Genomic DNA, 15,515 nt, shown 5'->3' with positions numbered 1-15,515 from the left:
GAGAGCAATCCTCCCATTCGGGGGCTTAGCTGCAGTCCAGTACTCACCTAAGTTCTCTCACTCAGAGGCTTAGCTACAGCCCAATACTCGCCTAAATTCGAAAAAATCCTACCGAGTGGAGAGAAATCCTCCCATTTGGGGGCTTAGCTGCAGTCCAGTACTCGCCTAAGTTCTCTCACTCAAAGGCTTAGCTGCAGTCCAATACTCGCCTAAGTTCGAAAAAATCCTACCGAGTGGAGAGAAATCCTCCCATTCGGGGGCTTAGCTGCAGTCCAGTACTCGCCTAAGTTCTCTCACTCAGAGGCTTAGCTGCAGTCCAATACTCGCCTAAGTTTGAAAAAATCCTACCGAGTGGAGAGCAATCCCCCCACTCGGAGGCTTAGCTAAAGTCTAGTACTCGCCTAAGTTTGAAACATATCCCTATCCACAAGGATGATGAGGTGCAAGTCGACTGCAACCTTCTCCTTTGGAGCTACGTCACGAGTACAAGGCACGCTCCGCACCTATCCGCAAGGACGACGAGGTGTAGGTCGACTGCAACCTTCTCCTTCGGAGCTACGATACAAGTACAACGTGCGCTCCATCCATATCCGCAAGGACGACGAGGTGCAGGTCGACTACAACCTTCTCCTTTGGAGCTACGGCACAAGTACAACGTACGCTCCATCCCTATCCGCAAGGACGACATGGTGCAGGTCGACTGCAACCTTCTCCTTCGGAGCTACGGCACAAGTACAACGTGCGCTCCATCCATATCCGCAAGGACGACGAGGTGCAGGTCGACTGCAACCTTCTCCTTCGGAGCGACGACACAAGTACAACGTGCGCTCCATCCATATCCGCAAGGACGACAAGGTGCAGGTTGACTGCAACCTTCTTCCTCGGAGCTACGACACAAGTACAACGTGCGCCCCATCCCTATCCGCAAGGACGACGAAGCGCAGGTCGACTGTAGCCACCATTTCAGAGCTGCATCTCCAGCACAAAGACTATTCCGAGCAGTGAATAAAGTCCATTCGAAGGCAAAACGCAAGCACATTCGGAGATAAACCAAATTCAGATAAACCCTAGAGTTCCAAGCAGCAAATCAAAAGTATTCGGGCATCAAGCCCGAAGGAGTTTAACGGTACAACAATCACTTGGCATTCCGAGGCAAATTTAAAGCAGATTCAAGTCTCATAAGTTGTTCACTTGGCAGGAGGAGGGTCGGCAGGCTCCACGAATGAGTCCAAGTCGATCCCATCAGCAATCCGAGTAGCGGCAGCAATGAAAGTCTCCATGAAGGACTGGAAGTCATGCTTTTTGGTGTTAGCGACTTTGATCGCAGCCAGCTTGTCTTCACGAGCCTCCTTGCAATGGACTCGCACCAAGGACATCGCCACGTCAGCACCACACCGGGCAGAGGACTTCTTCCATTCTTGCACTCGGTCAGGGATCTCGTTTAGTCGAGCCATCAGGGATTCCAGGTCATTTTGAAGCGTCGCCCTCGGCCAAAGCGATGAGTCGATTCGGGAGACTACCTCCTTCATACGCACAAGGTAGCTTGTGGCGCTGGTGATACGGGACTCCAGGCAGAGCACATTCATTGCGGTTTCGTCGCAAACTAGAGAAGCGATAGGGTCCAGACCCATCTTGACCTTTCCAGTTTCCTCGTTGAAGTCTTGGCAGAATTTTGCAGCCAAAAATTAGTGAATCGACCGAGCAGGATCCGATCACAAGCATCAACACAGTCGGTTTAAAAGAAATACCTTCCAACATGAGATAGAGCTTCTTGGCGAGAGTCCTCATATAAGCTTCTGTGTCGTTCCTCTTGCGGATCGCGGACTCTAGCTTTTCATTCAGGACAACCTTGTCCTTCTTCAGACTAGTCACTTCATGGTTAGCTTCATTGAGGCAAGATTTCAGTTTGTTCACCTCCCCTTCCAGCGTTCCGACTGAAGCAAGCTTCTGGTCTGCGAGGGAAATTTTATCTTCGGCTGCTTTTTGCGCGGTGGCGAGGTCCGAGTCCTTCTTCTCCAGAGCCAACTTCATTTTCTCTGCAAAAGGAGCAATCGAATCGAACAAGAGATCAAAGAAATATATTGAAAGTCAGACGACAGCTAGTTACCTTCCATACCAGCAGCTTCGTCTTGACCTTTCTTCAGATTCCGCTGGGCCAATTCCAAGTCGAGGTTGAGTTGCCTCTGCTTCTCCTCAAGTTCAGCAAACTTGGAAATAAGAGTACAAGACTTCTGTAGAAGGCAAAAGACGGGCCAGTTGATAAGATCAAAGGTTGTTTACTTCCGAGTGAAAAAAACCTAAAGAAGTTCGCTTAGACCCCAGCCGACTGCACACAGTCGACTATGGTCTCGGGGACTACACCCAGTGGGTGCACTTGGCGTGCCCCCGCTGATTAAGACCCAACTCGACCGGTCCACCCGGACCAAGTAAAAAAAAGTTGTTCAGACCATAGTCGACTGCCAGCAGTCGATTGCGGTCTCTGGGACTACACCTAGTGGGTGCACTTGGCGTGCCCCCATCGGTTCAGATCCTACTCGACCGGTCCGCCTGAGTCGAGTGGAAGAAAAGGAAAATAAAGAAGGTAGAACTCAGACCCCAGTCGACTGCCTGCAGTCGACCGCGGTCTCGGGGACTACACCCAGTGGGTGCACTTAGCGTGCCCCCACCAATTCAGAACCCACTCGCCCAGACCGAGTGGAAGAGCGCAACTACAAAAGACAACAAAACACCCAGTGGGTGCTCTGATTCGACGTAAACAACAGGAGATTGTGTAGAAGAAAATTTTTCGGGTAGCATATCCTCATATAACAAAAGCAGTCGGAAAGTCTACTTACCTGGACGTTGGCCCAAAGAGCAGCACTGGCGTCGTAGGTAGCCTGGCTATTCTCATGCACCATCTTCACCCGCTCCATCATCACGTCAGCCTGTCGGATGGCTTCCCCAGCCGCTTCCGATTGGTTGTCCGGGACGGGGTAGCTGGTGAAAAAGAGAGCAGACGACCCAGGTGTGGCAGCTTGGAGCTCCGTGGCGTGGAGTTGGACGACTGAAGGAATCACCGGTGCAGTCGACGGTGTGGGGTGCTCACTCGACAAGGGTGCAGCAAAGGTTACAGAGGCCCTGCCCGCGTCTTCAGGTTGACGGACGGGCGGTGTTGTTGTTGGCCCTTGCCGAGACATCTTACCAGCTACCACCTTCTTGCTCTTCCTGGGCTTAAGAGCCACATCTTCATCGTAATCTGGAAGATCGATGACGTTGGATGGAGCTGCAGGACAGATCATTCGACCCCAAGTGAACCACTAGAATGCCATTGACCAAGGAATCAAGAACAAGATCATAAGAGTTTCTACCTGGGTTAGAGGTAACCGCGTCTTCCATATCCTCGTCTCGGTACTGGAGAGAAGAGGTTCCTGACGTAGCAGCACTGCAAAGACCCGCATCTAGTCTGTTACGTTCTGTTATTCGAGTCGACGAAAAGAACAAGTTATATGATTACCCGGAGATAGTAGGGACGGTCACTTTGATCCTGGGCAAAGCCTTTGGCAGCTTGGAGGAGGTGGCTTCGGTGCTTTCGGCGCTGGAGGCGGCACAACTTTGGGCTGCTTCGGAGCCTTCTCAGTCGGTGTTGGGGAAGACGTCCTAGGACGCTTTGAAGACTGGCCAATCGGCGCGGCCACTAGGCCCGGAGCGCTCGCTGGGTCGTGAGCGTGTTTGGATCTCCTCTTCCTGCGAGGAGGCGAGTCGACCTCTTCGTCATCAGTTGATTCGTCGCTCTTGTCGTCCTCCTCGGCATTCGAGTACCCTTCACCGCTCTCGCCCCCGCTCGCTCCTTCCTCGACGTCTTGCTCCTGCACTCCGTTGGGCACTGAGTACATGTCGATGAGGGCCTGAAAAGACAACATCAAAAGAAATTCAGCCGACCATCAACAAGATGTCACATAGTGAATCGGAAAGATACTTGATAAAACGGAATCATGCCTGCTCCGGCTGACGCGAGTGGTCGAATGGAATCACCCTCCTAGACCCCCGAGGGTTATCTTTGTTGCTGGTGATCCCCATCAGCCACTTCTCCAAGGTGTCCTCGTTGACATCCTCCGGGTGGATCCGAGTGGAATCCTCGAGCCTAGACTACACCCAGATCGGATGATCACGTGCCTGAAGCGGTTGGATGCGTCGACCAAGAAAGACCTCCAGCAGGTCCATCCCGGTCACCCCGTCGCGGACGAGTTGGACGAACTGCTCGACCAGCACCTTGACCTGCGCCTTCTCTTCTGGAACCACCTTCAGGGGGCGGGCTTCTCCACTCAAGCCAAAGAAAAGGGAGGAAGTCCAGTCGACTGACCCGGGGTCAGCTGGTCCTTGCAATAAAACCAAGTCGACTGCCAGCCCTGGACCGAGACGGGAAGGATCATTGCTGGGAAGGTGCTCTTGCTCCTCATCTGGATCCCCAGGCCCCCGCACATCTGGATCACTTGCGTCCTCTCATCACTCGGATTGGCCTTTTTGACCGACTGGGAGCGGCAGGTGAAGATGTGTTTGAAAAGACCCCAGTGCGGTCGACAGCCCAATAAATTTTCACACATTGAAACGAAAGCGGCAAGATAGACTATGGTGTTTGGAGTGAAATGGTGGAGCTGAGCCCCAAAGAAGTTCAAAAAGTGTCAGGACCCCGATTCCATGTCACATCGATCTAGCCGGTAACACCTCATATCACATTGCGGCCTCACGCACGGTATCCCCACGGGTGTCGCCTTACCATGGCCCAGGACAGTTTGCGCCTTTTGGCTCACGTATATGATAGTGTCGCTAGCATCCATATGACAGAGAACCCGGGCCGACATGGCTAGTCGTGAACCCAAAGCGGCACAGACCTATGGAGACAGGCATACATGAATCACATCGAGCATGTCGGTCATCAGCGAGTGAATCTGGGCTGTAGCACTGGGCTAACAGGACTCCGGGGAACCCGGGCTGTAGCAGGCTAGGCAGGACTCCGGATTGTCACCGCGTGACATTTCCCCGAAGGGACATACATAGGAACGAAGTGAAACACATGCCGTCCAGTCAAGTGTCCTGAGCAGTAGTGCTGGGCTAGCAGGACTCCGGTGAACCGGGCTGTAGCGGACTACTATGGCTCGAGGAGCACTAGACTACATTTCCCCATAAGAAAGGCTGCCAAGGATAAACAACTAGATTGTCGGATCCCACACATACCAAGCATTTCAATCATAGACACAATATGCTCGATATGTGCAAATACAACATGGCATCACAACAAAACTCTACAACTCAAGTACTTTATTTAAAGGCTCCAGAGAGCCATACATAACATGTTCATACAGGTAGGGGTCACATGACCCGACACTCAAGTCATACAAGCATACAAGCACATGCGGAAGCAAATAGTCTGAGTATAGACACTAGAAAGAAAGAAGGCTTCTCGAAGCCTGTCTATCTACATAGGGCCCTCCATGGCCAGGATCACCACCTGGGTGGCAAGTCACTCATCGACGTCGAGATCTACATAAAACCCATCGGAGGGGGCGGTGTTGTCGTCTGAAAACAGTAATTAAGCAAACATGAGTACGAAGGTACTCAGCAAGTCTTACAACAGAACCTACTATACATGCTCATTCTCAAGAAGGTGGTGGAGTTATTGCAGCAAGCCAGCTTTGACTCTTGGCTAAGCTATCCTATGAGACACCACTAGTAAAATAGTTTTCGCACACGAGTCCACTAATCACCAATAGAATACTCCACCGGGGATCCTCCCTCGTCATCCTACGAGAAAGCCATCCTTGATACTCGCACTTATCTTGAGTCTTTTAGTAGTAACCATTAACTTGTCTATGAACTGTATAGGAAACCAAGTAGTCCTTTACCGCGGACGCGGCTATTCGAATACATGATGTTAACCCTGCAGGGGTGTACTTCTTCATACACGCTCTCACCACTTACCGCCGTTTACACGACATGTACTCGGCAACCTTCAAGCGGAAGCCCAACGAGGGTGTCGGCCACGGACTACCTAAACACTCAAGTCCCTGGTCCAGGTTTATCACCTATCCAGGTTCCATCCGCAGGGAGTCCGGCCGAGGTTTCCACATACGGCCCCGAACGATGTGAACAGGGTCCCGAGACGCCAAACGGGTGCCTGACATACCCGGCCACGGTGTATCTACCGCAACATAGCCCACCCCTAGGGTCAGCGCTACGCACGGCCGCCAACACATAACCTACAAACACCAGAAACTATTTGCAACTCCTGGACAGAGCACTAGGGTGATTAAGAAGCCGAGAGGGTCAATTAAGGATCCCAATGCATGGTAGTAGCTGATTCTTAAAATCACACATACAGATATCAGTTCTTTGGGACGACATCAATGAAACAACCCACCATGTACTCCTACATGGCCTCTCATCGATACCTTTACCAAATCATGTTCAACACATCCCTCACATTACCGACATAATCATTTCACTCTAGCCCATCACCCAAATGAACCAGACCTGACACAACTCTAAGCATAGCAGTCATAGCAAGGTAGGAAACATATACATGGCTCAATCAACTCCTACACATGCTAGTGGGTTTCATCTAGTTATTGTGGCAATGACAGGTCATGCAGAGGATAAGGGTTCAACTACCGTAGCACATAGCAGTTTGAAACGTTGTTGTCTTAATGCAATAAATGAGAGCAGAGGTGAGAACATGGGATTGTATCGATATGATCAATGGGGCTGCTTGCCTGATGGAGTGGTAGTAGGGTACTGCCCTTCAGTTGGATACTCAGAGATATCCTCGGAGGCAGAACCTACCACGAAAGACACACATAACATAATCAACATATGACAATATGCAACAATATGATGCATGCTATGACATGGCAAAATGATGTGTCCTGCCTAATGCAATGTGAAACAAGTTGAAATGGGTCCATTTGAATCAAAGATTCAAATGAAGGTTAAAGTTCTTATGCATAATGAGTGTGTTAGATTGTTTCACCTAAACATCAAAGTTAAAGTGGTTTGTCACGCATGAAACCATTACAGATGGATAGATTGATTTTTTTTGATAATTTTTCATATATAATTTGTTTGATTTGGAGCTATGGTTGATTTTCTATGATTTTTAGAAGTTTAGGCTATTTTCTGGAATTTCCTATATAAAAATAAATCCAGAAAATGAATAATTGCGTCAGCACTGCGTCACTGTGACGTCAGCGAGTCAAAGGCGCCAACCCAGGTCAAACCTGACTGGTGGGCCCCGTTTGTCAGTGTCTCAACTAACTAACAGAATTAAGTTAGTACTAACTAACTGTCAGTGGGGCCTGGGCCCACATGTCAGTGACCTAAACTAGCTAAAATTAGTTAGCACTAATCCTAAACTAATTAACCGGGCGGCCCCACCTGTCATAGGATCAGGGGGGAAGTCAACCTGGCCCACCCAGTCAAGTCCACGGGTCAAACCCTGCCGGAGTTTGGCTGGTGTTGAGCCCCCGGTAAGGCCGAAACGGCGGAGGAGGTCGGGATTGTGTCTCCGGTGACCAAAAAGATGGCGGAGACTACCTACGGGACGAGAAGACTAGTCCGCATCCAATGGTGCTAACAGCAGCGGCCCTAGTGGCCTAGGTCGACGGCGGCGGCGACTTGCGCGGTGGCCGGAGTTCGGCCAGGTCGTGCCCGTCGTTAGGGTGCACGGGAGGAGGGGCTAGTGGGCTTGGCATGCTTTTGGAAGCACAGTGAGCACAACGATGGGCTCAAAAGGGTAAGGCTACAGCTGTGGCCACGGCGGCGCCATGTGTGGCGGCGGTGAGCTCTCGGGCTCAACGGAGCCCACGGTTAGAGGGAGAAAATGGCAAAGGAAAGAGAGGGGAACGGAGAAGGGGCTCACGGGGAGTGTAGCAGTGGCCTCAGCGAGCTCGGGGAGGCATCAGGGGCGGCATACGGTCACCGGCGATCTCGGCGGACCGAGGTGGAAGAGGACGGCGCTAGCAGCGTTGCAGTGCGTCCGAGGCGTCGTGGCTCGCCCGTGAGGAAGAGGAAGACATCGGCGGTGCTCGAGGAGACGTCGAAGAGATGAGAGAGGGTGGATGGCCGTGGTGGACGGCGACGAGCTCCTCTTGGGAGGGGATGGGGAGAGAGCCAGAGGAGGGAGAGGGGCACGGGGAGAGTGGGGAAAGTGAGAGGGGGACGAGGGAGAGTGCATGGCACTCATAGACGGTGTCCTGGGTGTTGGCAGAAGTAGGAGGTGGCCGGCGTGTGGCTGCGGGCGCCGGGCACGCGCCTCTCGTCCTCCTGGCGAGAGGAGGGGGATGACTGGCACTAGCCAGTGGGCTGGGCCGAGCTGGGCCACGCCAGGCCGACAGGCAAGCTCTAACTCTCTCTCTTTTCTGTTTTCTTTTTCTATTTTTCTGTAACTTTAGGGCTTTATTAAAAATACTTAGGCACTTACTAAAATCCTGAAAATAATTGTGGGCTCTGTTGGGATTATTCCTAACAGCCCTCACTTAAATCCAGAATTATTTGGGCATTTAAAATATTTATAGCATTTAAATGCCCAAATTCAAATACTTATGATTTAATTCAAAGAATCCAGAATGTCCTAGAAAAGAGTGCACCATTTTTGCCAGGGGTTTTAGCCCAATCCAGAAATGATGAAAATTTTGTGAAGGGCATTTTGGGTTCATTGAAAATAATTTTAGTAAACCCTAGTTGGTTTAAGGGGGTGCTGGGGGTTCTGTCATCCCCATTTCACCTTTCTGGAAAAGTAGACATGATGCAACACTCTAATGCATGAACCAGCTAGGGTGTGACAAAAAGCCCCGGAAGAATGGATGGGGAGGCAATGAGAATTCGCGATCTACGTGGGTGGCGAGGAGAACGCACTCACCCTCCCTTGGCTGTGGCTCGGTCTCGTTCCCCGGGAGCCATGCCAACTTGTGGGGGATCAGTCCCCCCTCCACCAGGTCGTCGAGGTCATCATGGGTGATCGTCGAGCAGATCCAGTCGCCCTAGATCCAGCCCGGCGGCAGGCCGGATCTCGACGAGGATCTGCCCCGGCTGGTCCGCTTGCCCTTCGCTTTTGCGGTCTCCTTCTTCGCGCGCTCCAGCGCCACCATCCTCTCTTTTCCCATGGCGACGGATCGAGTTCGAGCGAGGGTCCGGCGACGAGAGCAGATGCGAGCGTGGCGGAGAGGTCGGAGGAAGAAGAGAAGAGAATGGGAGCGCACGGGACAGAGGCCTGGTCTGGTGCCTTTTATAATGTCATTCCCCGAGTGACTGACTGGTGGACCCATACGATCTAAACAAATCCCGCAACAGTTGCGCGCGCAGTACGTGGCGAAAAAGGTGGCACGGGGATCGAGGAGACTTGCCTAATCCGTCCTGATTACCACGGTTTTGCCAGTCCGGCGCGCTTCCCCAAAATTCGAATCCCATGAAATCCGCGGAGAGCAGAGCAACTTGCCAGACTGAAAACGTCCTCTACGTGATCATTTGGAGTTTTACCGTGAAACTTCACTCGACAAAAAACAAGAATGGACCAAGGCGACTGAAAAAGGAGTCGACGTTGTCTCCTCAGTTCATTGTTCCAGAACAAGATATGCTCATAGCACAAAGAATGAGTCGGAAGTGTTCCCAACTCCTTCCTCACTCAAACCCTGATCCATTCGGGGGCTCATGATGAAGCTATGTACCTAGGGTAGGGTCATGGATCTGTCCAACATACCCTCCCCAAGGACATCTCTACAAAGAATCAGAAGCAGTCGAAGAGAAACCATCATCCACTCGACCACCTTGAAGACACTCGACCACCAGAAGATGAGAAGCCCTTCACTCCACAACGGTCGGGGTCTAAACCATAACTTTATGGACATTTATAGCACTTTACTTCAGACGTTACCAGTAACGCTCCTCCTTTATGAAAATTGAACCCTGTGTAATGGAGGAGAGCGGGGGTCCTGGCGCACTCTATATAAGCCACCCCCTCCTCTGGGACAAGGGTTCGCATCTTTTGTAAACTCTCACACACATATAATCTAGTTGACCGCCTCAGGGCACCAAGACGTAGGGTTGTTACTTCCTCCGAGAAGGGCCTGAACTCGTAAAACTCGTGTGTACAACTACTCCATAGCTAGGATCTTGCCTCCTCATACCTATCCCCCATTCTACTGTCAGTCTTAGATCCACGACAGTTGGCGCCCACCGTGGGGCAGGTGTCTTAGCGACTTGTTGGAGAAGTTGCAATTTTTCCGATCCCCTTCATCATGGTTTCAGGCGGAGGTTTGGCTGAGGGCTGCGAGATCCGTCTTGGCGCGCTCGTGTTTGTCGCCGACGACTCCGCTTGGCTTCAGGAGGCTCCACTCGACATCGACGCACTCCCCGTCCGTGGGGCGACGCACTTTCGCGCGTGCTTCTGTGGCGTCCTCCTGTGGCAGCCGTCGACCCAGTATCAGTCGACTCCAGCAGCTTTCCCCCTCCCTGCGGCCCACCGGAGCAAACGCTCCGGTCGGTGGAGGCTTCAGCGGTGGGTGAGGCATGCGGTGGCCCGCCAGTCGGCCACCCCTCAAGTCGCGGCGATTGAGCCCGACGAAACTCTCTACGGCCTGTTCGATCTGTCAACTGGCTCCATAGAGACCACATCCGAGTGCGATAGTAGCGACCCAGCGGCTGAAGTTCTGATGGTCAATGGACCACCCAGCCCTCCTGGCTTCACCCGTGAAGACGGAGGCGACGGGAACCTGTCGCGCGTTCATGAAGAGTATCGCCCCGAACCCCTCTCTTTGCAACAGAGGGAGGAACTTCGCCACCGGAATATGGATGCACTGCATACTCCTATAGTTGGAGAAACCCCTGAGGCCCACGCCTTGGAGCAGGCGCGCTTGGCCAACTTGGCTGAACGCACTCAACTGGAGAATCTCCAGCGCGCACTCGACGATCGCGCTCGGCAGCGCGCTCCCGAATCCAGTCGACGCCAACTTCCTCCAACTCAGGTATACCGAACCCCGATCCAGAATCTAGCAGTTGCTGCCCGGATAGCGGAGTCGATCCAACCCTCCCAGTCAGAAGCTGGCCGAGGTCTGGTGCAGACCCGAGCCTTGCTCCGGGCGGCGGGAGAACAGAATACGGTTGTATCTCAGTCGCCGAATAGGATCCATAGCAGATTCGTGGCTGCGGACACAGTTCAGTTGGCCCATAGCCCAAGATCGCCCCAAGGCGTGAGGGGCGTGGAGATCGACGAGATCAGTACAGAAACCGAGAGCAGTATGATCACCGAGTCGATCACGATGATCGTCGTCGAGTGCCCACACCTCCCCCAAGGAGTGGGTCATATGTGCCTCGGCAACATGAAGACAGACGCCCTCACAGTGTTGGGCGAGGTATTCCAGTCGACCCCAGGGAGCCAGACTTTGATGCGAGATATATTCTCGTTCAGGGCTTGGTCGACAGAAACAGAGCTCACCGAGAGGGCCATGACAGAGATCCGCAAACCAGCAACAGAGCGCATGTCTCAGGACCAGAGTGCTTCAGCAGAGCTATCAGAGCTGCAGTGATTCCCCCCAACTTCAGGTTGGCGACTGGAGTCAGTAAGTTTACTGGTGAGTCCAAGCCGGACACTTGGCTTGAAGACTACCGAGTGGCTGTCCAGATTGGTGGCGGCAATGATGAAGTGGCCATGAAACACCTTCCTCTGATGCTGGAGGGCTCGGCTAGAGCATGGCTGAATCAGTTGACGCCTAGCAGTATTTATACTTGGGAAGATCTCGCCCGAGTGTTTGTCAGAACATTCGAGGGCACTTGCAAACGGCCGGCAGGTTTGACAGAATTACAGTGTTGTGTTCAGAAACCGAATGAAACTTTGAGGTATTATATCCAAAGATGGATCACCCTGCACCACATGGTAATGATGTGTCAGATCATCAGGAAATGTGTGCCTTTAAGGACGCGACAAATCGTTCTCTCTGATTTTTTTCTCCCCGAAAGTGAATATATGGAGTCAAGATGGACGTGGTGGAGCATCAAGGGCCCCACGAGGCAGGGGGCGCGCCCAAGGGGGTAGGCGCACCCCCACCCTCGTGGACAGGGTGTGGGCCCCCTGACGTGTATTCTTCTTCCAGTATTTTTTTATATATTCCAAAAATAATCTCCGTTGATTTTCAGGTCATTCCGAGAACTTTTATTTCTGCACAAAAATAACACCATGGCAATTCTGCTGAAAACAGCGTTAGTCCGGGTTAGTTCTATCCAAATCATGCAAGTTAGAGTCCAAAACAAGGTCAAAAGTGTTTGGAAAAGTAGATACGACGGAGACGTATCAACTCCCCCCAGCTTAAACCGTTGCTTGTCCTCAAGCAATTCAGTTGATAAACTGAAAGTGATAAAGAAAAACTTTTACAAACTCTGTTTGCTCTTGTTGTTGTAAATATGTAAAGCCAACATTCAAGTTTTCAGCAAAGATTATGAACTAACCACATTCGCAATAACATTTAGGTCTCATGTTTACTCATATCAATGGCATAATCATCTAGCGAGCAATAATAATAAATCTTGGATGACAACACTTTCTCAAAACAATCATAATATGATATAACAAGATGGTATCTTGGTAGCCCTTTTTGAGACCGCAAAACATAAATGCAGAGCACCTTTAAAGATCAAGGACTGACTAGACATTGTAATTCATGGTAAAAGAGATCCAGTCAAGTCATACTCAATGTAAACTAATAGTAATGGATGCAAATGACAGCGGTGCTCTCCAACTGATGCCTTTTAATAAGAGGATGATGACTCAACATAAAAGTAAATAGATAGGCCCTTTGCAGAGGAAGCAGGGATTTGTAGAGGTGCCAGAGCTCGGTTTTGAAATAGATATGAATAATATTTTGAGCGGTATACTTTCATTGTCAACATAACAACTGAGAGATCTCGATATCTTCCATGCTACACACATTATATGCGGTTCCCAAACAGAATGGTAAAGTTTATACTCCCCCTCCACCAACAAGCATCAATCCATGGCTTGCTCAAAACAATGAGTGCCTCCAACTAACAAGACTCACGGGGGAGTTTTGTTTGCAATTACTTTGATTTGATTTGCATAAATCATGGGACTGGGCATCCCGGTGACCAGCCATTTTCTCGTGAGTGAGGGGCGGAGTCCACTCCTCTGGAGAATAACCCGCCTAGCATGGAGGATACAGACAACCCTAGTTGATACATGAGCTATTCGAGCATACAAAACAAAATGTTTATTTGAACGTTTAGAGTTTGGAACATACAAATTTACTTGGAACGGCAGGTAGATACCGTGTATAGGTAGGTATGGTGGACTCATATGGAATAACTTCGGGGTTTATGGAATTGGATGCACAAGCAATATTCCTGCTTAGTACAAGTGAAGGCTAGAAAAAGACTAGGAAGCGACCAGCTAGAGAGCGACAATAGTCATGAACATGCATTAAAATTAATCAACACCGAATGCAAGCATGAGTAGGATATAATGCACCATGAACATAAATATCGTAGAGGCTATGTTGATTTTGTTTCAACTACATGCGTGAACATGTGCCAAGTCAAGCCACTCGAATCATTTAAAAGAGGATACCACCCTATCATACCACATCACAACCATTTTAATAGCATGTTGGCATGCAAGGTAAACCATTATAAGCTCCTAGCTAATTAAGCATGTCATAAGCAACTATAATCTCTAATTGTCATTGCAAACATGTGTCTTTCATAATAGGATGAATCAGGAACGATGAACTAATCATATTTACAAAAACAAGAGAGGTCGAGTTCATACCAGCTTTTCTCATCTCAATAAGTTCATCATATAATCATCATTATTGCCTTTCACTTGCACGACCAAATAGTGTGGATAATAATAATAGTGCACGTGCATTGGACTAAGCTGGAATCTGCAAGCATTCAATTCAAGAGAGAAGACAAGGTAATATGGGATCTTTGTTAGATCAACAATAATGCATATAAGAGCCACTCAACATTTTGATTATGGCCTTCTCCTCTCGCCCCCAAAGAAAAGAAACAAAACAAAACTATTTACACGGGAAAGCTCCCAACAAGCAAAAGAAGAACGAGAAATCTTTTTGGGTTTTCTTTTAGTTATTACTACTATAACATGAAAAGTAAACTAGCTAAAAGCTACAACTATTTTTTTTGTTTTTCTTAAGGTTTATCAAAGGCACAAGAAGAAAGCATAAAAAGGGAAATAAACTAGCATGGATATTACAATGAAAAAGTATGAGCACCGACAACTAGCATGAGTGTGTGAACAGGAATGTAATGTCGGTGAGAAGTACGTACTCCCCCAAGCTTAGGCTTTTGGCCTAAGTTGGTCTACTGCCATGGCTGGCCTGGCGGATATCCAAAGTTGTAGTTGGGGTCGTACTGTGATGCAGCAACTATTGCCTCATGAGCTGCCGCTTGGAGGCGAGCTGTCTCCGTCCTCCTCTTATACTCGTTCGCCTCCTCCCTGGTTATAACATATCTCCTCTTTGCTTGAAAGTCAAAGAAAGCGGGAGCAGGGAGAGCGACGTGATAGGTGTGTCGTCTGTCAAAGATTAGTCGGTACTGGAGGGACTGATCATTCCTCTCAACAAACTGATGAAGAACCATAACATTATAATCTAAATAAGCAGGAGGCAACTCAATATCATCTCCACGTATGGGTATCTCAAGAAAATTAGCTAAACGGGTTGCGTAAATTCCACCAAAGAAGTCTCCATTAATTTTGTTATTATGCAACCTGCGTGCAACAATAGCCCCCAAGTTGTATTGTTTATCTCCTAAAACAGCGCTCCTGAGAACGCTAAGATCAGGTACACACATGTGACATGCTTCATCTTTACCATTTATGCACCTTCCTATGAAGAGAGCAAAATAATGTATAGCGGGAAAATGAATGCTCCCTATGGTGGCTTGTGTTACATCTCTAGATTCCCCCACTGTAGTACTAGCAAGAAAATCTCTAAGTTCAGATTTGCTAGGTTCACTAGCACTACTCCATTGTGGGAGTTTGCAAGCAGTATTAAAATCCTCTAAATCTATGGTATAAGATTTATCATAAAGATCAAACAAGACAGTTTGTGAATTGCGCGAGGATGAAAATTTAAACCTGCTCACAAATGAATCAGTTAAATAGAGGTATTGCCGACACTTATCTGCCTCGAAGCTCTCCAGAGCAGCATTACGCACATATGGATCAAATTCCTTTTTAATTTCTGCTTGGACCATGAAATCCTCTGACGGCCATACACAAGGCCGCACTTGAGCGTCCCTCGATGGTTCATCGTCCGCATCGCGTATTGCGGGTCTGGGTCCTTGATTCCTTGAAGAACCACATTGTTACATTTTCCTAAACATATTTCTTCCTCTGAAAAATTTCTGAAATTTTTAGTAACTCAAAAATAAAAGTGAACCAAACTCAACAAAATTGATATCAACTACTCCCACAAGTGCCTAGAGACTATATCATGCATTAGAACTACTTGGAC

Source organism: Triticum dicoccoides, chromosome 2A (assembly GCF_002162155.2).
Source record: "Triticum dicoccoides isolate Atlit2015 ecotype Zavitan chromosome 2A, WEW_v2.0, whole genome shotgun sequence".
Lineage (NCBI taxonomy): Eukaryota > Viridiplantae > Streptophyta > Magnoliopsida > Poales > Poaceae > Triticum > Triticum dicoccoides.
The sequence above is the reverse complement of the archived record's forward strand: the minus strand, read 5'-3'. Positions refer to the sequence as shown.